This window comes from Vigna unguiculata, chromosome 3 (genome assembly GCF_037176805.1).
Source record: "Vigna unguiculata cultivar grain cowpea cultivar isolate G323 ecotype 2 chromosome 3, ASM3717680v1, whole genome shotgun sequence".
In the NCBI taxonomy this organism is placed as follows: domain Eukaryota; kingdom Viridiplantae; phylum Streptophyta; class Magnoliopsida; order Fabales; family Fabaceae; genus Vigna; species Vigna unguiculata.
Genome location: NC_140794.1, coordinates 9665044 through 9690372, shown reverse-complemented (window position 1 = coordinate 9690372; position 25329 = coordinate 9665044). Strand labels below are relative to the sequence as shown.

The window sequence follows — 25329 nt, the reverse complement described above, 5'->3', positions numbered from 1 at the left end:
AGTACTATATAAATATGTTACCATAAGTTTGACTTTTTATTAAGTTTAACCTTCAATTGACTTAATAAGATATAGAAAAAGATGGGTACATTGAATCATAATCCTTGATCTGTTAAGTCTTTTACCATGAATTTTTTTTAGTCTTAAATTTAACAAAGTTTATTAGATAGTTATTATTTGAGGGAATAAAAATCCAAACGCGTATAAAATCAACCTTGAGCCTCTTCACACAAATTTATCCATAATCACTTCAAGAAAAAACCATTATTAAACTAAAATTAACTTTATGTATAGATGTTCTTTATAATTTATTGTATTACTTATTTAATTTTTTTTAAATTGTACGTAAATTAATCTTAACTTATAAAATAAGTTTTTTTTTTCTCTTATTAGTTTAATTTTTCAAGAAGTATTTATCAAGTTTTCTATATAAACTCATTTCACAATAGCTTAATGCATATTCCAATCACGAGGATATCTTCACTAAAATCCAACTACATATTTTATAAAATGAAAAATATAAATATTAAAAAGTATATTTAGCATTAGAAAATATTTTAAATTTATTAGTAATATTAAAAAATATAAAAATACAACTAATAATAATAAATTAATCAACTTTAATTTTTGCTAAATAATATGGTTAACAACTTGTAAAGTTTCGTTTCTTTCAACCACACTTTTTCGGTAAAAAAAAATGAACAAAATATCGTATACTTAAGAAATTTTAGTCTTAATTTTACTTATGCTAACACAAATTTAAGTAGTCAATTTATAAGGGTTTATCAAATATTAAAACACATTTATCAGAAATATTAATTTTTTATTCAAAATAATAACAATAATAATGTTTAATTTTACGTTTAACTACTCATTTACCATAACTTCTGAATTTTATTATCCAGATTTTCTACATGCATCATCATATTTTTGTTATAAATTTCCTATTGATTAAATATTTAACAACGTGTTAACATGTTACGAAAAAAAAAAGTGTTAACAAATAAAAATACTTTGTTTTGTTACATAATATTTTTTCTAAACAACTTTATTTGGTATGTTTTTTGAACACCCATCAAATATTTAAGAAATTAGTAAAATCTACAAAAAAAAACGGAAAAATGTGCTAAACAAATTTAAGTAGTCAATTTATAAAATAATGATAGTTCGAAATGGGAAATGTGTGTAATCAAACCCGAGGATAACACAAATTTTATAATTTCAATTAATTAAACGCTATCTTAAATAAATACGACTCTTGAGAGCTATTATTAAAAAGAAAAAGTAAACGTATTCTTCTATATCAGAACTTATTTGAAAAAGTACAAATTATGTATTATACTCTAACTATTCTTTTATATATTTTGAAGTAGTAAAAATTAATTTTAATCTTAATGAGAAAATAATTGAAAATATTAAATGATGATATATTCAATTATATTACATTGAATTAGTTTTATATTTAATTCGCACGCGTAATCTCCTTCTCCTTTCTCCTTCACTACGTGTTTGGTAAAAACTAACATACATGCCAAATATAAATTGAAATGATTAAAATTTAATTAAATTTTAACATTTGCAAGCTAGTTAATGGAATTAAAAGAATAATTGATACTGAAATTTTCCAATTTATTATTATTATTATTATTATTATTATAAAAAGAGTCCTAACATTGTCAATTTCACACCAAATACAAAATTAAACTTTCCAACCTATGAAGTGTCTTCAGGTATAGACACAAGAAAAATTCTATTTCAGTTATGAGAAAATTGGACGTGATCCATAAAAAATATGTATGAATAATTAGACTTCTAAAATAGAAATACTTATATTAATATTGAAATTTTCAAGTTAGATAAGTATATGAAGTGTGAAAATAAATTTCATTTCATATTGACAAAAATAATAAATTCAATAAAGTAGGTTTTTTTTCTGCCACTGTCACTGTTTTCTTAGTGGTTTTTGAGCAAATGAAATAAAAAATAATTCATAGTCACCATCAGTGTTTTCTTTCTGATTTTTTTAACTAAAAGATAATAAATATTTTTTAAACAAAAAATAAAGGTTTTGTTGTTTGACATGGTCATGCCAGATTCCAATTGAATGAAGGACATTTCAAACAGTAAGAAAGGTTTATTGACCAAACAGATTAATTACCTGATTAACAATATATTTAACAAAACTTTAGACGTTAATATTTTAAACCTAACTCTTCATTTTTAACTAGTATTTAACGTGAGAACGTGTGATCAAGGTCTATTATTTCTTTTTCTTTTCCCTTTCTATTTCTCTTCATTCACATTTCAATTTTTTTTTCTTTATCGTATATGGTCCTACATTTGGTTACAGACACCGACAATCTTTTCTAAATTTTTGTCTCCATTTATAATCGTTTTCAAGAATCTATCTTAACAATCAAAAGATAATAAAATATAAAACAAGCCAATACTGATAGTTACCATATTCAGTTAATATATATACTGTTCTTACAAAGGGCAAAATCTAACTTCTACGCGATTTCTTCGATCCGAAATGCCTACTCCTTTTCCAACTGAGTTGTTTAGGTGGCTGTCTGCAAAATATCCAAAGCCATCGAAATTAATTAGAAATTCTTTGAATCTATATCAAATAATATTTTAAAATAAAAATAAAAAATTAAAGAACACAAAATTATGAGACAAATATATAAAATTTTCTATATTTTAAAAGGATAATGACTTGCAAACCTCATTAGTAGTCTTTCATAATTTGTCTGAAGAGCTTCTTTGGTGCTGCAAAATCAAAATACAATCAAAGAAATACAAGATTTCAAAATCCATTGGATCAACTATAATACATCAAACTCTCTTGAATTAAATTTTTACGGGTTAAATATGTTTTTTAGTTCCTCAACTTTAAGTGAAAATTAAAAGTAGTCCCTTCTCGAAACTTTGACCTGATTTAGTTTCCCAATTTTAGAACTGTATGAATTTAATTCTTTTAAGCAAATTTTGGTAAGTTTATTAACTAAGAAACTATCATGAAACGCATTTGAAACGTCAAATAAACTTAAACATTTGAAATGTCAAATAAACTTAACAAAATTTGGTTAAAATGACTAAATTCACACAATTTTGAAGTTGAGGGACTAAATTAGACAAAAACTCCGAAAAAGGACTAATTCTAATTTTCACTAAAAATTAATGGACCAAAAACATATTTAACCCAAATTTTTACATTCAGCTTACCAGGCAATCCGGTGAAATTCTCAAACTGCCCATACGCTTGCCCTATAAACATCTTAAATCCTGTCACAATTGTGGCTCCTGCTTCTTCTGCTTCTTTCAACAGTCTAGTCATCTTGGGTGTGTACACAGCATCAAAAACTAGGGAGTAATGTTTCAAAGCATGCTGCATAAAAAAAAGAACAAAAAGGTTACCTCGCTCAACATATTGATCATAATTTTTGTGAGATCAAGTAATGAAAAAATAAGCATATCTCATCTGAATAGAAAACCAACTTCATCAGCAAAAGAAATAAGGTATCAAATTGAAAACTCACACCACCAATATTTCAAGGTCCTAATTGGCATGGAACATCCATATTAAAGGAACAAACCTTAGAAATAGGCGTCTCGTCAACTTTTGGTACCATTCCAATTGATGTTGTGTTTGCAAGAATCATACCATCCTCCGAATGGAAATTATCTAAATCGGCAAGGGCTAAAGCATCTCCTCCAATTGCATCAGCAATTTCTCTGGCTCGCTCTGTATATAAACAGTGCAATACATATGTAATATTACTTGTGATTGTTTCTGCTAAAAAAGCTACACATAAAATGAAAATTTAAAGAAAGGAATGCTGAAAGGAAGAAGCACAATAGTGTGTACAGCGTAAACAAAAGAGGAAAAGTGAAACAGATTATGACATTACCATTAACTAAATCCAAGTTTTCTTAAAATCGTTATCAAGATATCAGGAGAAATAAAACCGAAAGAAAAACAACTGAGTGAGATACTTCAAACCACTGATTTTGTACCCAAAACTTGAAAACCATATATAACATTTTACTAAAATGTTTTGTCAGAAACATCGAAAAAGTAACTCTGAAAGTTTAACACGCTTTAACTTGAAGAAAGAAAAAGGCAAATCGTGAAGCTTACCATAGGTACGGTTCGCAATCACAACCCTTGCTCCTTTCTCTTTTGCACCATAAGCAACCGCTTTGCCAGCACCACCGGCCCCAATTACAACAAACAGCTTACCGGCTAATGGCGAAACAGTTGTGCTACTACCATTATGTTTACCTGACCAAGAAGTAATTGAAGCTCACACACACACACACACCATCTTCACAATAACAGTTACCAACAACAATGATTGTAACATTGTTTAACCACTGAAGATGACAACTACCTCGTAACCCATCCTCAATTGCAGAAATAGCACCAACGTAGTCTGTGTTATACCCAATTAATTTCCCGTCGGTTGGTCTTCTGATAATGCAATTCACAGCTCCTATACACTGTGCTCATAACCAATTGGAGTAAAATCAATTCCAATTTTCGATCCAAAATTGTGAAACGTATATCGTAATGCAAAGTAAATCATTTTACCTTAGCCACTGGATCAACCTCATCACAGCACTTAACCGCCGTCTCCTTGTGAGGAAGGGTAACACTGATATAGAAATGGTGAATATCAATTTCTATTTCGAAAAATTATAAAATGAAAAATTCTGATAAGAAGTTGGAACCTGAATCCCACAAAATCTGTAGAAGAGTAAGTCCTGAGAAAATTGGCAATGTCATCGACCAGTAAAATTATATAAACACCATTAAAACCAACTGACTTGAAGGCTTCATTCAATAACATGGGTGATTTACTCTGACGAACAGGCTTTCCAATAAGCCCAAACACTTTTGTATCAGGTGCCAGTGCTCTGAAATTGTACAGATGCAATAGATCCTTAAGTGAAGGTTGACCAGGAGCTGAAACTACTCCTGATTCAAGGGTACCAAAAGTCATATAGCCACCAAATTTCGCACATAGTACACGAGAAATCAACCCCCTATCACCCATAACAAGTCCAATCAACGGAACCTGTAAATTAGAACAGTGGCTATCTTTACAATAACACAAATTAAAGTCTCTAATGGATAAGATCAACAATGGGGTGTAAAAAAGTTGAATAAAAATCAAAACTTTTTCTTAAATTTCGGTTTCTAGACATACATCACACAAGCCTTACTTGAGAATGCACCATTATTTGAAACATGCGTGCCACATCAGCAATGTCCACAGCAGTTGTTGCAATCTTCACAATGTCTGCTCCCGTTGCTTGTATTCTTGCTACGAGGTTACTGAGATCCTCAGTTGAAGGAGTAAGTTTGAAGTTGTGAGATGAAACAATGACCCTGGTTTCGTTGTATTTCTTCCCACGTATAGAGTCGTAGAACTCATGCGCCACCTTTATAGGAAATGTTTCATCTGAGTTTCGTAGTTCAGACATTATATAATCTGGCTTTCATCAAATGGAACAGAAAAAGAACCTGAAGTTCAACGTCGATGTAATCGGCTCCCAACTCCATTGCTACCCTTAGTGCGTCCAACCGTTTGTTTTCATCACCATCATACATACCACCCTCCCATTTCGGCCTTAGAAAAGCATTCAATTTTCATCATTCGAAGAGATCAAATCTTCCAATTTCAAATCACATCAACCTAACTGCCTTTACTAACAAAATACTAAGGATTAACATTTACAGATAAAAAGAAAATAAAATAAAATAGTCAAGGAGTTACCGGGAGTTATGGTAAAGTTGGAAGGGAAGTTACACGAAGGTAACACATATTTTTTCAAAGGGTTAACATTCTTAGAGAGTAAAGGTCCTAAATGAGAATATTTGAATCTGATAATTTAAACAAGAGTGGGACATCCAAAAGCTTTAAAACATTATATTTGATACACATAATCAATTATGTGAAATTGTATAAAATGATATTTTAAGAGTTACAATGATTTAAAAATAGTCTGATTCAATTATTTTAATATTAAAAAGATTTATTATAAGTATTTTATGGAGTCAGAGATGTTTGATATTTATAAAATTATTTAGACAGAGATGTTTGATATTTATAGAATTGTCAGGATAATAGATGAGGAAAGTTAATTGCATTGTTTTAAGTTACAATCATGTTAGAATTATTATTTGTATTTGAAAATTAAGTCATAACTTTAAGTTTTTGTGTGAAATAGGATGATTAATTTTATATAATTTATGTTTTTGGATTCTTAAATGATTAAATCTTTTTATACATTAATTTATAATTTTTTTGTGTTTCTGTCCACGATGTGATTACAGTTTTAAAGATACCTTTAGAAGATAAGGAGTGGGTAAGTTAGATTCAGATAAAATTTTACTTTTGGAAAATGTTGTAAGTAGATATTGAACTAGTTTATAAAACTGTATTATAATATACTTAATACACTGTTACAAACATTAAGTTGTTATCATTTATAGGTGTTTTATTTTACTTTTTTTTACTATAATAATAAATAATAAACAAAAATATTATATTCTATTTCACATTATATAAAATTTTATTTTTTATTTTCTTACCTTTTTTTTTATTTCCTCACTTTTTCATGTCCAAGTTAAATATTAAGTTGGATAGATTGTTGCCACTTTAATATTACAATAAGTTTTTTTTTACTTCACATTTCAACGCGAAGCATATTTCTTTGGGTGAGGCTGACCATAGTCTCTTTGCTAAATTAGTAACACATATAATAATAATAATTCATATAGACTAAGTTGAATTCAGAAATAGAATAATTTGACTGTGAAGAAAAAGTAAAACTAAATCATTTAGGAAAGAGAAAACATTTATTATTCAAGAAACTCATTTATACCATTTTATATAAGAAGATACACCTCTTTATAAACATTTATTATTTTTAATTAAATAATTTTATCTTTTACTAAACAAAAAGTATTTCTTTTATTTAATAAAATATGTAATCCTTCAACTTCATAACTTATTTTATTTAAAGATAATTTATATAGCTTTTTTACATAAAAAAGAAGAACCGCATACATATTTTTAATTTTTTTTACAAAATGATATATTTGGTTAAAGCTGTATTATTTAAATGTAATAAAAATGTGGATAAACAGTAAACCGTGAACATCTTTATTTCATACGTCATAAAACGGACCTTTTCATTGATAAATAGAATGAAAAACACTATAAAACTCTCTAATAAGCATTTTGGGGTTGAAATTATTGTGTATTAATATTTATTAAAAAATATTTTTCTATTAAATTTATATAATAACTACTTGTATCTTGAAAACTATAACAACTTTTATGACATTTTATGATACATGTTATAATAAAACATGTTAAAGAGTAATAATACAATTTACTACATCCTTAAAATATTTTCTATTTGATACTAAACAACATGTGGTATAATTCAGGTTGCTTAGATAATTTTTTCATAAATAATTAAAAATAAATAAATCATTTTTTTCATAAGCTAAACTTGGTCTATGTATTTGTAGAAATTCTCTTATGTAACTTTTATATATATAATTTTTTTAAAAATTATATATAAGTTAAGTTTAATTTACAGAAAACTTAAATTCATTTTTTCCTTTATAAATCCTTATAAATCCTTGTGAAAAACTTGTTCGAAACAAACCCTGAATCATATATTGCAGAGATTTTGTTAAGCCTGAAATTGTTTTAATTTAATTCTATAATATTCTTGTTGCACAATGGTATTTACATTTGAATATTGAATTTCTTTTGCTGAGAGAGAAAAAAGGATCCAAAATTAAAATTAATGTGTGGTCGAAACACAAATCGTTAGAAGCAGGGTGCAATTATACAAGCATATAAAATTTAAAATAAAAAATTGATTTTCTTATATTTCCAATAAAAATTATATATTTTTTAGTTTTATATAAAATTCATATTTCTTATATTTTTAAGTGTCATTTATCCCCTTATTTTTTATTTAATAATAACATATTTATTAAAATAAAAAAAATATGAAATAAGAATAATGTTTTAAACTATTAAAAGATAAATATATTTGTATAAATAAAAACTTGAGTTATTTAATTTATTTTTTCAATATAAAGTCTCCGAGTTAATTAGTAATGTGATTAGTTTCCCATATAATATGTTGGGAAAAGTCGTTCAAGAAATTAAAAAAAAAAAAATATATATATATATATATATATATATATATATATATATATATTGTCTTAAAATAGACATTTATTTCTCTTTTATTATTAATAAAATGATTTTTATACTTTTATCTATTTTATATTTATATTTATATTTACCGATTTTACAATTATACTTACTTGTTTAAAAAATCATATGTAATAATAAAAGTAGTCATATAGTTATTGAACTATTTTTATAAGACAATTTATAGTTAAATATAACATCTCTTTATAAGATTATGAGCGAGGTGAACATTTAACAATAGTCCATTTAAAAGTAAAACCGATTTAAGTCTCATTTTATAAAACAGACACACGTACGAAGTTAATGCAATTTTTTCCCTTCTTTTTCTTACTTGAACTAACACACAGAAATTGTGAATGATAAGGCTTTTATTTTATAAAAGAGAGTTGTTTTGAATACATATTTATAAAATAGAATTAGTAGATTTTTTTTTTAAATTGTTAGGATTCGTAAAATGACATTCAAAATAAAATTTTCATAAATATGGTCGATTTTTTGTTTTTCTTTTTACAATAGTATTAAAAAATTGAAGTCGTCACTTTAGTTATGTATTTCTTTTTATTAATTTAATTTATTTAAGTGTAGAAATTATGTTTTTTGTTTTTATTTTAATCGATCGATATAATAAATTAACATAAATAATTAGTAAAATTAGGAAATTATAAATAAAATTAGTTAAAATCAATGATATTTTTTGTTAAATTAAAAATATTAAGACTATGTGTACGTATTTTTTAAATATATAATAATATGTTAGTAGGTAATAATAATGTAATGTTATTAAATTAATATATAAAATAAATTTAGATTTTTTAAATAAAGTGAAATAAAAAATAATAATTGTTAATGAATATTTTATAAAAAATAAGTAAAAATAATTGTTAATTTTAAAAATTTAATAAATAATTATATTATAAAAATTAAAATTAGTATCGTGAAATATAAAAACTAACATAAGAAATCTTCGTATAAATAATGAAAAATTACGTAATAAAATATATTTGAAAACTAAAAAAAGCAAAGAATACTAAGGATTGCTTCTACAGTGTTCTTTTTACCATATAAACATTTACTTTATCTAATTTTTTGAAATATTTTATTATATAATTTTTTATTATTTATATATAACAATAAAAAAGATTCTTCTTTTTTATCCACATTTTATAATATTTATTTTACTTTTAATTATTTTATAAATAATTTATTTTTAATTATTTTTTTACAAATTTTTTTTATCTTATATTATTATTTAATTTTCTTTTATTTATTTTTAATTTTATATTTAACAATTATTTTAAAAAATATATATTTATTATTGATCTTAAATTTTTTAAAAATTAAGAAATGCAAATTCATATCAGCGAGCTAGTTTAATATAATGATCTTAATATTTTTAGTTCAATGCAAAATATCATTAATTCTAACTAATTTTATCTACAATTTCTTAATTTTACCAATTATTTATATTATTTATTATACCAATCAACCGAAATAAAAACAAACAAAAAAATTAATCTTAAAATTTAAAAAATTAATTAATAAAAATATCAACATTCTTTTCTACCACATGATAAGAAAAACAGAGGAAGAGACAGAGAAAGGAATCTCAACCTGTACGTGAACAACAATGGTAGCGGACGGTGGTGAATAAGAGTGGTGATGTCTTGGAAGGGATCGAAGGTGTTCAACGAGTCCAATCGAAGTTCCACGAGGTCTGCACCTTCAGCTTTGGCTCTGTGCATATCGATCTTCATTTTTCAACTGATTCTGCTATTACAGGGGCGCAGATTAAGGTTGCATTCTTCCTACCTACCGATGGAGTCGCGAACTGAAGAATGCAAAAAGCAAACAAAAATTAGGGTTGAAACTGAAGCAGTGGAAGAGAAACAGGGAAACAGGGAAGATAAGAGAGTGAGTTACGAGAAGGTTGGGAGAATCCATCCGAAAAATTGAGGTGAGAATGGAATTTTGGAAGTTATTTTCTATGGTTCAATAATAGTCTTTATACAGTTAGGATAGTGTTCACTCAGTTAGCCAATCAAATCGATTTGTTTATCCTTGTCGCACTTTTCGTCGAAGAAATGCATTTCAAACTAAAAGAAAACGTGTATTTTTTCAGTTTGTTTGATTTTGCTGGTACAGAGTACGAAGTATGAAGTAAGTTGAACCTTTTCTTTATCTTTTTTTCACCAAAAACCATTTATGGGTAAAAAGACTTATGAATCCAAAAGATATTTGTGGGTCTATGAATGTGATACAACAGATCTGAAAAGCTATACAGTACAATGCTTCCAATGCTTCATTTGGACAAGTCTTTGTGTGGTTACCATTCCTCTAAATTGATTTATGACATCATGATATATATTTAGTTTATCTACTTATTCAATTATTTTTTTGAAGATAATGATCTTTATTACTGACATGACATAATGATCTTTTTTAAATACAGGTTATTAAATATTTGAAAATAGTAAAGAAGTAATTTATCATAATGGTCTTTTACTATAAAGTGTATTAACTTCTAAATAATATGATTTTTATTAATAAATTTAATTATAAACTTTTATGTTTCATTAGATCATTTAGATAACATTCTCGTACATTTAAGTTGTTAATTGTATTTATATTTATTTAAAATCTCAACATTTTAATCATTAATTTATATTTAATTATATTTATTAAATTATTTAGTTAATAATAAAACATTAATCTACGATGTTTTTTACATAATTATAATTTATAATAAATGTTAAAAATAATTGCACGGGTAATAACACATAACGAAGTATGAATTAAGTTAAACCTTTTTCTTTATCTTTTTTCACCTTTTCTTTATTTTTTTTCACCAAGAAGCAACCATTAATGGATAAAAAGACTGACATATCCAAAAGATATTTGTGGGTTTATGAGTAAGTTGGATGAAAATATTAATTGATTTCATTTGACAATGATGCCACATATCTGAAAAGCTTTACAGTACAATAATACAATGCATTCGTGCTTCACATCTCTTATCATGCCTTGTTTTAATGCTTCATTTGGACAAGGCTTATTATGAATATTTAAGATTCATAATACAGTATATTCAAGCATATAAACATATATTTAAAAGAATTTTGTATCTCATGATCAATGAAAGATCCATCTCTGGTTACACAAAAGATAATATTGCTTTTTGTGTGATAGATTATTCTAAAATGCATTTTATAAAATTATTTTTACATCATTTATTAGAACTGACTAATGAAATATTAATTTTATATTTTTATTGATGGAGATCAGAACCTCTCATAAGTAACTAAATATTTAAGTGTATTACATATTATTTACTCAACAATCTAAATCATCACAGACTATTCATTAAAAACTCAAAATAATATATTATTCATAAAATTAATAATTATGTACAATATAATTAATACGAACAAATAGTATAATTTATTAATTAATATTAATCCACAACAATAATAAAATAGAGAATAATATTTTTATATAATCTAATTATATAATATATAAATACAACAAAACAGTCAATGTTGACCTCATACATGAATATAACACATACAAATTATCATTGTATTAATAAAGAAGAGAAATATATATATATATATATATATATTTGTAAATTAATTTGTGTTAATAAATTATTTGTAATAAAAATATTATAATAATAAATAAAATAAAGTAAAAGGGAATGAATTAATTTAAATTTTTACTTGTAAATTAGTTTATTATATTTTAATTTTTTTGAAATTAGTACGTGAAAAAAAAAGGATTAACGATCTGTAATTAATTATTTAAATGAAACAAAATATATTTTGAAATAGTTTTTTGTTACACATAGAATAAAGACATAGGTGTGAAACAAATATTGAACTTAAGCACAAGATAAATATGCAAGTGATTGGTGAAAGTTGAAATTTATTGCAAATGTTAGATAGACACCGAGTTTAAAGAGGTTGAGCTTTGGTGTGCAAACATCGCATGAAAAAAATATATATTTATACTCAATTCATAAGATAACAGTTAAAGTCTATGGATATATTTGTTTTCAGGGATATACTGTTCAAGAGAAATAGAATGATAAGATATTCCTAATTTGTTTTAAAGGGATTTGCACTTATTTAAGGGGATATATGATGCACAGATACGTATATGATGCGTCGATACGTTTATTTTTAAAGTAATAAAATATGATACGTGGTATATACGCGATATATGAATATTGAAAAATATACAATAATTCTTACAAGTATAATAAATATATGATTGTTAATGTGTGAATCCAAAATTTTGTTAATGTGTGAATCCAAAATTTCTAATTATAGACCAATTATGTTGGTAGCCAAAACCTGGTAGTTAATGTTAATAACCAATTTAAAAAATAATTTATAATTGAAATTATTTTAATTATCAATTTAAAGACCAATTATAATTTTTTGGAACTATTTTAATTATCAATATAGTGACTAATTATTTTTTGTCATTAAAATTGTTTACTATTCAAAGATTCTATTGTAATGTATTATGACTTTATAAATAGATATTTCATTGATAAATATTGTTAAACTATCGGACACGATACGTGTCGGACATGGATACATGATCCAACTTGAAGTATCGGTGCATCATAGATGGGGATGAATTTGGAGAAGCGGAGATCGTAATAAAAAAAGACTGACACAAAAAATTACATCATCATGTACTATTTTACTAATTTACTCCTAATATTTAATTAATGGTCTATTTATTATTTTAATAATTTTGCATATTTAAGTTATAAAATATATTAAATACTTTAATATTTACTAGTTTAAATTAAACTAGTATATACATGAAATTTAAATATTTTTCATACATTAATATTAATAATGATCATAATAATATTAATGATTTATAATAATTAATTTTAATAACGAATAATAATTAATAGTAACAATAATATAAATTTTATTAATAATAATAATAACAACATCGTGATAACATAAAAGTACTATATACTTTTAATTTTAAAATTGAAACACGTGAAAAAATAATTAAATAATATTAACAATTATTAATATTAATATTAAATTCTGTATAATTAAAAATAATAATGTTGATAATAATAAAATTAAAATTAATAATAATGGTGATGATAATAACTATTATAATAATAGTTACATTTAATTTTATATTAATTTTAATCATAAGGGCAAAATTATAATTTAACAATTTTATCTATTAAAATATATTTTTTTATCTATTACATCAATCAAATCATATCTATAAGTTTTTGTAAACTTTACTTTTAACTTTTCTTACTTTCACCTCTCTATCCTTTAAAATAAACAACCATATTTTTCTCTTTATCTCCTTAATTTCACTTATTCATTCTCTTTCAAATTCATCTCTGTAATCAATCACAACTTAAGGGTGTGTTATTTTCTTAAGATGAATTTGAAGGAGATCGAATGAATGGATTTAAATAAATTTAAAGATAAAGTTTGTGTTGTTGTTTTTTTTAAAGGATTTCAAAGTGAGAATGAATGAATTTGGGATGAAGTTTGTAAATAAGTTGTATGATATCATAGATAAAAGAAAAAAATTAATAAATCAAAATTAAAAATCACCAAATTATTTTTGTATATAAATGTAATATAAAATGATTTTTGGATTAATTAAAATATCTTTTTTAGAAACGAGGTTTATGTAATTTTGAAGAAAAAAATTGATACTGAATTAAATAAACAATAAAATGTATTTGATATAAAAAATAGACGCTAAATATTGTTGTGGTTATTATTTGATTGACATGTTGAAATAATTTTCATTTTAATAATAAATTTTAAAAACTATATATTTAATTATTACTAATTAATAGTAATTATTGTTGTAATAAGACTGCTCAAACAAAAGATACTTCGTTGAAATATATTAGTTGGAACTAGAGATGCTAAATAAATCTGTCCCCGTAGATATTGTCTGAACCCGTCTCCATTTTGACGGGAAATCTCGCATTGACTGAGTATGGGTATGGGGAATCCCCGATTTTTTCGATTGGGTATGGGGATGAGGATGGGGATGGGATGAATATATCCCCACCATAATACCTGTCCCCGCCATATATTCATTCTCCTTTAAATTATTAAAATATTCACAATTAATTAATTAACCATATATATATATATATATATATATATATATATATATTATTTCTATTTTTTATTTCTTCTAAATATTTGGTTTGTCATGAAACTCATTCGCATCTCTAATATATTTTTTTATCTTATCATAACCTTTATGTAATTATGTTAAAATGATGTATGTCAATTAAAAAAAATTTATGTCTAACATTTGAATGTTTCTATCATTTTTTTATATTTTTATTTATTGTATATTTTCCTTTCACATGAGAATGTTTAATACTCTCAATTTAAGTGTTTAATAGGATAAACATTTCATTTACTAAATAATATAAAAAAAATTATTTACTTGTTATTATTAATTTTTGTTTCATTTGAAGAACTCTTTTATTTTGCTAAAACAATTTTTGTTATTTCTTAACCATTGAGTATATGTGTTGATATTTGAAAAGTTTTCTTAAATCTCTAAGATATTTTTCGTCTTATCATACCCTTAATTATACATTTGTTGTTTTGTGCAATTCCTTCCAATAGTCTCCAAATTATTTATAAGACACACATTGTTAATTTTTTAATATTTTATTTTTGTTTATTTTCATCATGTAAAATATTATTTCGATAAATTTTATCTAATTATTTTTTATTTTCTAACTCATTACAATCATACTTTAATTTTTTTTCACTATAATTGTATAAATAATTTTTATTTACTATAATATAAAAATTTAATGTAATTGTCATGAATATTTTTTTATCACCATCCAACATATATTGGAGTTTAAAAGATAAAATATCTATGATAAAATTTTATTGTGTTTATTATTTATTTTTTGAGTCATTTTTTTATCAACCATTGAGTATATATGTTGATATTTGAAAAGTTTTCTTAGATCTCTAAGATATTTTTCATCTTATCATACCATTAATTATATATTTGTTTTCCTTTGTGTGATTCCTTCCAATAGTCTCCAAATTGTTTATAAGACACACATTTGTTAATTTTTTAATATTTTTATTTTTTTTTGTTTATTTTCATCATGTAGAATACTATTTCGATAAATTTTATCTAATTATTTTTTATTTTCTTACTCATTACAATCATACTTTAATTTTTTCACTATAGTTGTATAAATAATTTTTATTTACTACAATATAAAATTTTAATGTAATTGCCATGAATATTTTTTTACCACCATCCAACATATATTGTGGTTCAAAAGATACAAGATCTATGTTAAAATTTTATTATTATGTTTATTATTTGTTCTTTGCGTCATTTTTATCAAGTGATGTATTATAACTTTTATTAGTGTATAAAAAGTAGATTCATTATAATTTAAAAAATTGAAGTAAACAAACATTTAAAATATATTTTAATTTAAATATTTTTTTCCTTTTATATTTTTTTAAAAATATTTTTTCCTTTTATATTTTTTTAAAAATATTTTTAAAATTTATCAACTAGGTTTAATTAATGTTTGCAAATTTAATAAATATTTTGGTTTTCATCAAATTTTATTTGGTATTATAATCTAAAATGTAAACAATTATAATTTATTTCAAAGTATTTGATATTGAAGAAACGACCATACTCCTAATATTGAATATTTAATAATATTATGTTTCCTTTATCATATTTTTTATAAAAATTAATTAAAATTAATATTAAAGTAGTAAGAAAACGGGTATGGGTATGGGTACGCGATTACACCCATTACCAGGTGGGGATGAGGATGGAACAAAAGTTTGATACTCGTTGGGTTTGGGTATGGGGATGTGGATGAATTTTTTTTACGAAAATGAATATGGGATAGTGAAACCCGTCCCCGCCCCGCCCTGTTGCCATCCCTAGTTGGAACAGAGAAGACCCTTTATAAATTTTGGAAATATGTTAAAAAAATTATATTGCACATTCTGTTAACATTGATAAAAGTTTATATTTCAAAATATATAATTCATAATTATGTTTTAATTATGGTATAATTAGTTGCAACATACCCACTTTCGTCTCAATGTGTCTAAATGATACCTGTTTTTAACTTTGTGTCTACTTAGTATCCAAATTAGTTAATTTGCATCAATGTAGTCTATCTCGTTAAGTTTTCAAAAACGTCGTTAACAATGCACTAATGTAGCATTTCAGAATGCATATGTGTCAACGGACATAATTTTACAATGGCAATTTTGGATTAACGTGTCATATCTCTCTTTTAAAGTTTATTTTACATGATTTTTCCCATTTGAAAGTCCTAATTGTCCATTGCCATCTTCATCTTCTTCTTCATCTTGAGCCAAAGAAACTCATTTGGTGCAGGGGTAAGGTCGTGCTTGAAGTGGGAAATGTCTCGCAATTTTAGTCATTTGTGGTCGTTTTGTTCGTGTGGGTCACGTAATCACAGTGCTTCTTCTCACTTAATGGACCACCATCGTCAACCAAATCACAAATAATTGGATAACAACACTGTAACAACAATAAATTAAACCACACACAAAGTTAAAAGCGGACACCATTTGGACCCATTGGAACGAAAGAGGGTATGTTACGACTAATTATACCTTTAATTATTTAATAACATTCTACAATAAAAAGTTACTATTTAACAATTCTTGGTCGTTTCTTCCCTGAGTTTTAAAATTAAAAAATAAAACATTTACGGAAATATTTTCGTGGATGGACGAACTCTTATTAAAAAAAATACTTTTGATTTTAATTAACATATCAAAAGCATGACAAATAATAGTCCAAGTATGTTAAAAAGGTATTATGGTAAAAGAAGATATATTATTTTCAAATATCCAAAACTAAAGCGAAATGAGAAAAGTGAAGATTTTGCTATTCGACGTCTTCCCTCTCTCGTAAAGGCATGTTTGTTTGAACATATTTTCTGTTTGAAACAAAAACAATAGATGGATTAACATGTGACATCAACATTTGTTTGGGTTGAATTAGGAATGAGTGATTGCAAAAGTTTGAGAGATCCATCCACTTTGTTATCTTTTGGGTGTAGAGAAGATTTGAGAGGATTACCACATCAAAGATTGTTTTACTCGAGTCACGATTTATTCACGCGCTATCAATAATGGAGTGCAAATCCATGCATGAAGGTGTGTTTTTTCATGACTTCACAGTGCAAACTGTGGCAATGCATTTAAGGATCAATCTATGGGTCTTTGGATTCGATCCCATGCTTGTTTGGAACGAATCTGGGAAGTTTAAGAGTAGAGTAGATATTTGTGGATCGTTGGAACCGATCCCAACATAGTAGATCTGATCCTTTGTTCTTCTGTTCTTTGGAATGGATCTGATGGACTTTGAGAGTGGGATTCGATGCCTTGTGTGCAGATCTGATCCCTTACTCGTGGATCCGGTCCCCATTATAGAGATCCACTTCTTAGTTTGGTGTTAGAACGTGAAAGTGGTTGTTTTTATAGATTATAAAATGTTTTTCACAATTGCTTCGCAACATTTTTTCAATAAATTATGGAAAAATTAAATGATATTTTTTTTATAATTTCTTTCTTTTAATTTTAGTAGTAAAAAAAATTAAAAAAATAATTGTAACTCATACAAATACTAATTTATACTACTTATTACATAAAGAGAAATATGGTAATCTATCTTTTACATCCATTAAAATATTTTTTTAATTTATCACATCAATTAAATCACTCACGAACTCTTATAAACTTTACTTTCAAATTTACTTACAATCACCTTTAAATCTTTAAAAAAAAAATAACATACATTTTACTCTAAAATCTATCTACTCTCTCGAATCCATCCAAGTTAGTAAGACTAAATCATTGGAGGAAAATACTTTTTAGCTCCCCCAAATCCGTAAACCACTTCTCTTAAATAGTAATCACTTAAAAAAAAACACAACCTAAAAGTGATATGATGCCGCTTGATTGACTAATGTGAGACATATATGTGTGATATTACATGTGATAAACATCAACAAATGACATGTAGGTTAAAGAATATTTTATTTATTTATTTCATTTCCGATCTTTTTTCAAGAATAAATATTTAAAATCTAGTGCACAAATTGTAAATCCACACTAATTCACACTTGTAATTGCATGCTTTTGAGGTAAACTAAAACTTGGGTAACTTATTCATCGAGGAAATGTTTTATTTATTTATTTCATTAAGTTTAAGTATTATTATCATCAACATGCATGATAATGTCAAAGACTTGGATTTCAAAAAATAGTAATCGATGAGAAATGGTGGTGCCCCTACTTTTAAGAGTTTAAATTGACACAATTTGCAAAAAATATTTTATCAATTGTTACTAAATGCACGAAGAAGCTAAATATGATATAGGAAAATGATATAATATACATGCCTCAAGTTAATGAATTTTTCGATCAAGATAACAATTTCTCCCTCGGGAATGCATGTATAAAGACTTAAATATGTTTTTATTCTTAAATTTTTATAAAATTTTAAAATGTGTTTTTATTTTAAATTTTAATACAATTTGATTTTTAATTTAATATATATATATATATATATATATATATATATATATATATATATAACCATTTTAATTCAATTGGATTATTATTTTTTTTTTGTATCAAACAATATTTGAAACTAATATTTGAATTTTTACATAATTTGATACGTTTAAAACGATACTTAACATGTAAGAGGAATGTAACGCATTTGTATTGAATATTGTATTAATTCATTTTAAAGTTTGAAAACTAAATATATTAAAATTTGAGAGATAGATAAATTTTAATATGATTTATAAGTACAAACATATTTAACATATATATAAATAATTAAATAAAGTATAAATGAGAGGAATGATGAAATATGAAAATGTTAGAATTTGGAATGATTTGACGACAACACACGAGTTAAGCTACTAGAGAATTAGGAGTAAAAAAATTGTTCAATGAGTGTTGAATGAAATACTAAAGGATGAAATAACAACGTAAAAGGATGCTCAACTTAAAATTGTGGATGAATGATAATTGAAACTTAATTTGAAATTTGTATGTGGAGCATAGCAGGTAAAATAATGTTTCTTTATGTATTAAATATTTTAATATAGTATTTAATTTTAATTACAAGTTTAAAACATTTTTTTTCATTGTCATTTTTCGTTTTATTCAACATTTTCATTTCATTTCAACTTTTTTATTTCTCTTTCTGACTTTTTTTTTTTCATTTTTCTTTACACTTACTGGACTGAACTAACAATTTAATACACGAGAAGAAAATGCAATGTCATTCTTTTGTTTAAGAGTGATGCCTAGGGATGGCAACGGGGCGGGGCGGGTACGGGTATCATGATCCCATCCCCATCCCCATAATAAAAATTCATCCCCATCCCCATCCCCATAATAAAAATTCATCCCCATCCTCATCCCCAAACCCAACGGGTATACAACTTTTGACCCATCCCCATCCCCACCGGGTAACGGGTATTTTCTTATACCCATACCCATACCCATTTTTTTATTGTTCCATATATCAATTAAATATTTTTTATAAAAAAAATTTAAAAATCACACCAACGGAATCATGATACTATCAAAATATTCAATATTAAAATAACATACTCTTTTTGATTTTCATGATGTCAAATATTAAGAAAAATATTATAATAGTATAAATCTCAAATTAAAGTATCAAATAACAACTAAATAAAATTCAAATAATTATATAAAAGCTAAAAAATTACACATTACTAAAATTTTATAATAACCAAAATATTTATTAATTTTACAAATGATCAGTGGTTTCATTTGCATTCGATCCACCTACACATAGAAAAAAAAATGAAAAATTAGATATGATATAATAATTGAAATTGAAAATTTTAATTACTAGAATATAATGTACCTTCTTCATCAGATTCATTTTCACTCATGAGAACATCTTTTCCTTTTAATTTTTTAACACCTACAAACACCAAATGTAGAATATTAGATGAGAATTCACAAAAAATACTAACAAAAAATATTAATAAATTTGAGTAACTTACCTAGATGGTTTGAGTTCCATATCCAACTTCTTGTACACATCAAAGCCTCTATAGTAATATGATGAAGTCGACTACGGTGAGAAGTTAATATCTGACCACCAGTACTAAAAGCAGATTCAGAAGCTACAGTTGTTATTGGAATAGCTAAAACATCCCTTGCAATTGCTTGAAGGGTTGGAAACTTTAACCCATTTGTTTTCCACCATGATAGGATATCAAATTCTTGTGTAATCGGCAAATTATCTTCTTCCAAGTAATAATCCAACTCTGTTTTCATAACTGTAGTTCTAGATTTTTTTCTTTTTTGCCATAAACTCTAAAAATTCATTCGCATCATTATCAACATCCTTTCCCAACTCCAATGATGTAGCTCTATAAGAAGAAGTTTCATTCTTTTTTGATTGATATTCCAAAACCAAATCATAGCACATTTGACGAATCCTACTAAGTTTCAGATCACTTAAAATCATAGCACATTAAGGATTTATGCAATTGAGCACTTAAAATTGAGAATTAAACATTATCATGAAACAAAAAATAAATAATAAATAAAATTATCATAAAGGAGTAAAGATAATTAAATATGTGACCCAAATTTGAGAATATCCATTTGAACATAACATAACGGAAAAAAAAATGTATAATTAAGATTATGATAAAAGGAAAAGTACCTTGAAGATCTGCTTAAACCTTAAAGAACAAGCCAAACAATTAAAAGAGAGTAAAAAAGTGTATAACCAAAGTAACAAAAAGAAGAGCTACAAAATAAGAGTCAAACATTTTCATGAAAATAAATAAATAAATAAAGATAATCAAATGTGTAACCTAAAAATTATTTCATAGAATGAAATTGAGGAACACCTATTTGAACATAACCATGTACAGAGAGTAAAAATTATGTAATAAGAAGTAGAAAAATTACCTTCAAAATTAAATCTTGAAAAGCAAACCAGACAATTGAGAGAGTAAACAAAATGTATAACAAAAAATAAAGAGAATGAGAAATATGTTATATATATATATATTATATTATATTATATTATATTATATATTATATTACTATGTATATATATATATTATATGTGTGGATATCTTATGTTTATATATATATATAATTATTTATATATATTATATTATATTATATATTATATTATTATTACTATGTATATATATTATATGTGGGGATATCTTATGTTATATATATATATATATATATATATATATATATATATATATATATATATATATATATTTATAGATATATATTTATTTTAAGTATATATTATATTATATTATATAATAATATATATTATATGTATATGCGTAGATATTTTATGTTTATATATATATATATATATATATATATATATATATATATATATATTTATTTTAAGTATATATCATATTATATTATATAATAATATAAATATAATAATATATATTATATTATTATGTATATATATTATATGTATATGCGTAGATATTTTATGCTTTTATATATATATATATATATATATATATATATTTCTTTTAAATTTTTATAAATTTGTAATGTTATAAATTTGTTTATAAAAGATCTCACTAGTTAAATGATTAATTTGTTTTATACGTATATATTATATATATTATATTATATTATTATGTATATATATTATATGTATATTATATTATATTATATTATATTATATTATATTACATGTATATGTGTAAGTATATATATATATATATATATATATATATATATATATATATATATATATATATATATATAAGTATATTTTATTTATATGTATATATACTATATTATATTATATTATATTATATTATATTATATTTTATGTGTAAATATATTATTTATTTATATATATTTTTTAGATTATTTAATAAATTATAAATAGTTTAGTAATTTAAGCGGGGACGGGTATTTGGGCGGGTATATATATATCCCCATCCCATCCCCATCCCCAGTTGAAAATTTCGGGTATTACCCATACCCATACCCATACCCAGTCAAAGCGGGGATTCCCCGTTAAAACGGGGACGGGTTCGGGTGATACCCACGGGCACGGGTTTATTTGCCATCTCTAGTGATGCCCCTTTAGGACAATTTAACAGAATAAATATTTTATTTCAATTTTAAAGCTCAAATTTAATAGTAAAAAACTATTATTTTATTATTCTTGATAAAAATATGATGAAACATCAAAATATGATTTTGATCTCTAAATTTTTACCTGAAATTAAAATTTCTTCTATCACACTTTAATAAAGTTTGGTGATCATTAAATTTTAAAAATGATATATTTTAACATTGTCTTAATTTTTTTTGTTAAATGACATTTTAGATTGATATTTGAACTATTTATATTAGTTCATATATTTTAATTAAAATGTTAACTTAAAACGTGATTTAATACATAAAAAAATAATGTCATTTGGTTAAAAATGTTATATTTATTGATTTTTTTAAAATTGATGACAACAAAATATTAAAATTTAAGACAACCATAAATTTTAATTTCGTGTTAAATTACCTTTAAAATTTATAGTTGTTTTGCTTTTAAAATCTATAATCTAAAAGCAAAGTTTAATATTATATTTATGCAAATGTTGAAATTTAACACAGTAATTAATGATTTTTAAAATTATCATATAAATGAGATTTAAGAATCAACATAATAATTTCGATAATATTTTTTATATAAATTTTTATAATTATGAACATGATAATTTTCATTTTTAAAAAATATTATACACTTTTAATTACCGAACAAGTATAAAACTAGAATGATAAATAATAATTTTTAGTAAAAATTAGAAAATAATAATCATTTGAGTATATTGATTACAATTTTTTCAAGTATTATTTTTATTTATGATTATTATGAACATATAATTAATTTGTTTTGCAAGGAAAAAAAAACATGAACTTTGCTTTTCAATTTACCACTAGCTCCAAAATTACATGATTTATGTCTTTACAATCTGAGTAACAAGATATCTAAATAAAAGAAAACATACCCATCTTTCGAATTACAAAAAGTCAAGCCGAATACACATCTCACATTTTATCGTCACTATTTGAACTAACTATTTCAACAAATATGACTTAATTAGAAATTTTTATTCTTATATTTAAATTTTTAATTTGTTTTAGTTTATATAATTACTTTTTACAATCTTAATATTTGTTAAATAAAGATATATGATATTTTCAGTTAATTTGACCTTAACATTATAGGAAAGTTGATCATGTATAAGTTTAATAAATATTTTATTAGTAATTTGATCATAATATTTTTATTTTGACTCGTATTTATATGGAAATAATATGATCCTTTTTATCATCATCTACAGATCCTAAAAATAATTCAAAAAACTCAATTGACTTTATGTATCTATTTTCAATTATACAATAGACAAAAATAAAGGAGACACCCCAGTGAAATTGTGTTGCCGAAACAATAAGTGTATTGGAAAGGAAAAAGAGTGTTTTAACTCACATGTGGTTATTTTAAAATAACATCAAAACTGATTTCAAAAAAGAACCGGTCTTTATTAAAATAATATAAGGGCTCAATGGAATAAAAATAAAAATATAGATAATTCGAGTTTATTTTTAGATTACTGATGATAACAATTTCATCACTAAATTATTTGTTGATAAATTTTATTAACATTTCAAAAAATTAATCCTAAGTACATATTCATCGATAATTATCAAACAATCTAAATTTGTTGATAATTAATGATGACTCAAATTCACCAATACATATTTGTTAATAATTATTCATTAATAATTATTTTACACATTTTTACCGACAAATTTACCAACATAAACATTCGTTGGTAATAATAATTTTAAATTGTTGATGAATTTTATCAATTAATTTTAAGACATATAATTATCAACAAATTTTACACAAATTTAGTAAAAACCTAAAGTGGAAAGTTTGATGTTATTTTATGGACAAAATTTACCAACAAACAAAAATGTCACTAATAAAAAATTATTAAAACTTAAATACTCTTATAGTCTTTATTTTCATTGTCATTATTTAATTCGATCTTCATTTTCATTTTGCATTCAATAAGGTTATATTTTTTGTCAATTTTAGTTAATTTGGTCATTTTTTACAATGGTGTTTAAATAATTAACTCAGTTCATGATAAGTGTCAACTCTTGTTTTTTTGTTTTTTATTTTTATTTAATTTAATTTTCTTATTTTTTTAAATTGTTCACATGTCAACTTATGCAACGTGTCACTGGTTGTGTCATATCTCAATTTATAATTGTGTTATTCTTTTAATTCATCTCCTTAACTGCGTTAAATTTGTTCAATTGTTAAACTTGTTCAATTTAATCATAGTTTTAGTTAAAATGTATCAATTTTATCCCTTTCAAATTAATATAATTTTTTTAAATATTATACTAATAATTTTATTAAAATTGACATTTTTATAAATTATTTTTGAAATTCAATTATAAATTGAAAATAACTCTTAGATTTAATTATTAAATAAAATATAATTATTTAAATATTATTAGAATATAACAATTAAATGTTTTAAAAAAATACTAACATTTCTAAAATGGACATTTAAATAAAAACATTTAATATTTTTATTGTATTTTAAATATCAAAATTTAAAATGTTTTAAATCTTAAATGTCATTTTTAAAAAAATATTAGTATATTTTTCTAAAATATTTGTAATATTTTTAAATGTCAATTTTAAAAAGATTAGTATTTTAGAATGTAATTATCAGAAGAAAATAATAATAATTATACTCACATAATATTTTAAATAATTATATTCAATTAAATAATGAATATATTAATTATATTATTAAATATAATAATAATTAAATTTAAATATAATTAATAAAAATTTAATTTTAAAAATAATATTAATATAATATTTCGTATCAAAATTAAAC

At 23.8% G+C, this 25329-nt stretch overlaps 1 long non-coding RNA gene and 1 pseudogene across 2 annotated transcripts; one reads left to right on the top strand and one right to left on the bottom strand.

Annotated features, from left to right (window-relative positions):
* Positions 1-2362: 2362 nt before the first annotated feature.
* LOC114176253 (bifunctional 3-dehydroquinate dehydratase/shikimate dehydrogenase, chloroplastic-like) lies at positions 2363-10343 on the bottom strand (annotated as a pseudogene). Its single transcript, XR_014993851.1, has 12 exons — positions 10176-10343; positions 9867-10083; positions 5534-5639; positions 5233-5451; positions 4738-5084; positions 4598-4661; positions 4398-4506; positions 4145-4288; positions 3600-3748; positions 3229-3391; positions 2728-2772; positions 2363-2573 (listed from the first exon to the last, which is right to left on the bottom strand). The product of XR_014993851.1 is annotated as a bifunctional 3-dehydroquinate dehydratase/shikimate dehydrogenase, chloroplastic-like (transcript).
* On the top strand, positions 10008-10641 carry LOC114176255 (uncharacterized). The gene is made up of 2 exons (XR_003602983.2): positions 10008-10209; positions 10375-10641. It is a non-coding gene; the product is annotated as an uncharacterized LOC114176255 (long non-coding RNA).
* Positions 10642-25329: the final 14688 nt, after the last annotated feature.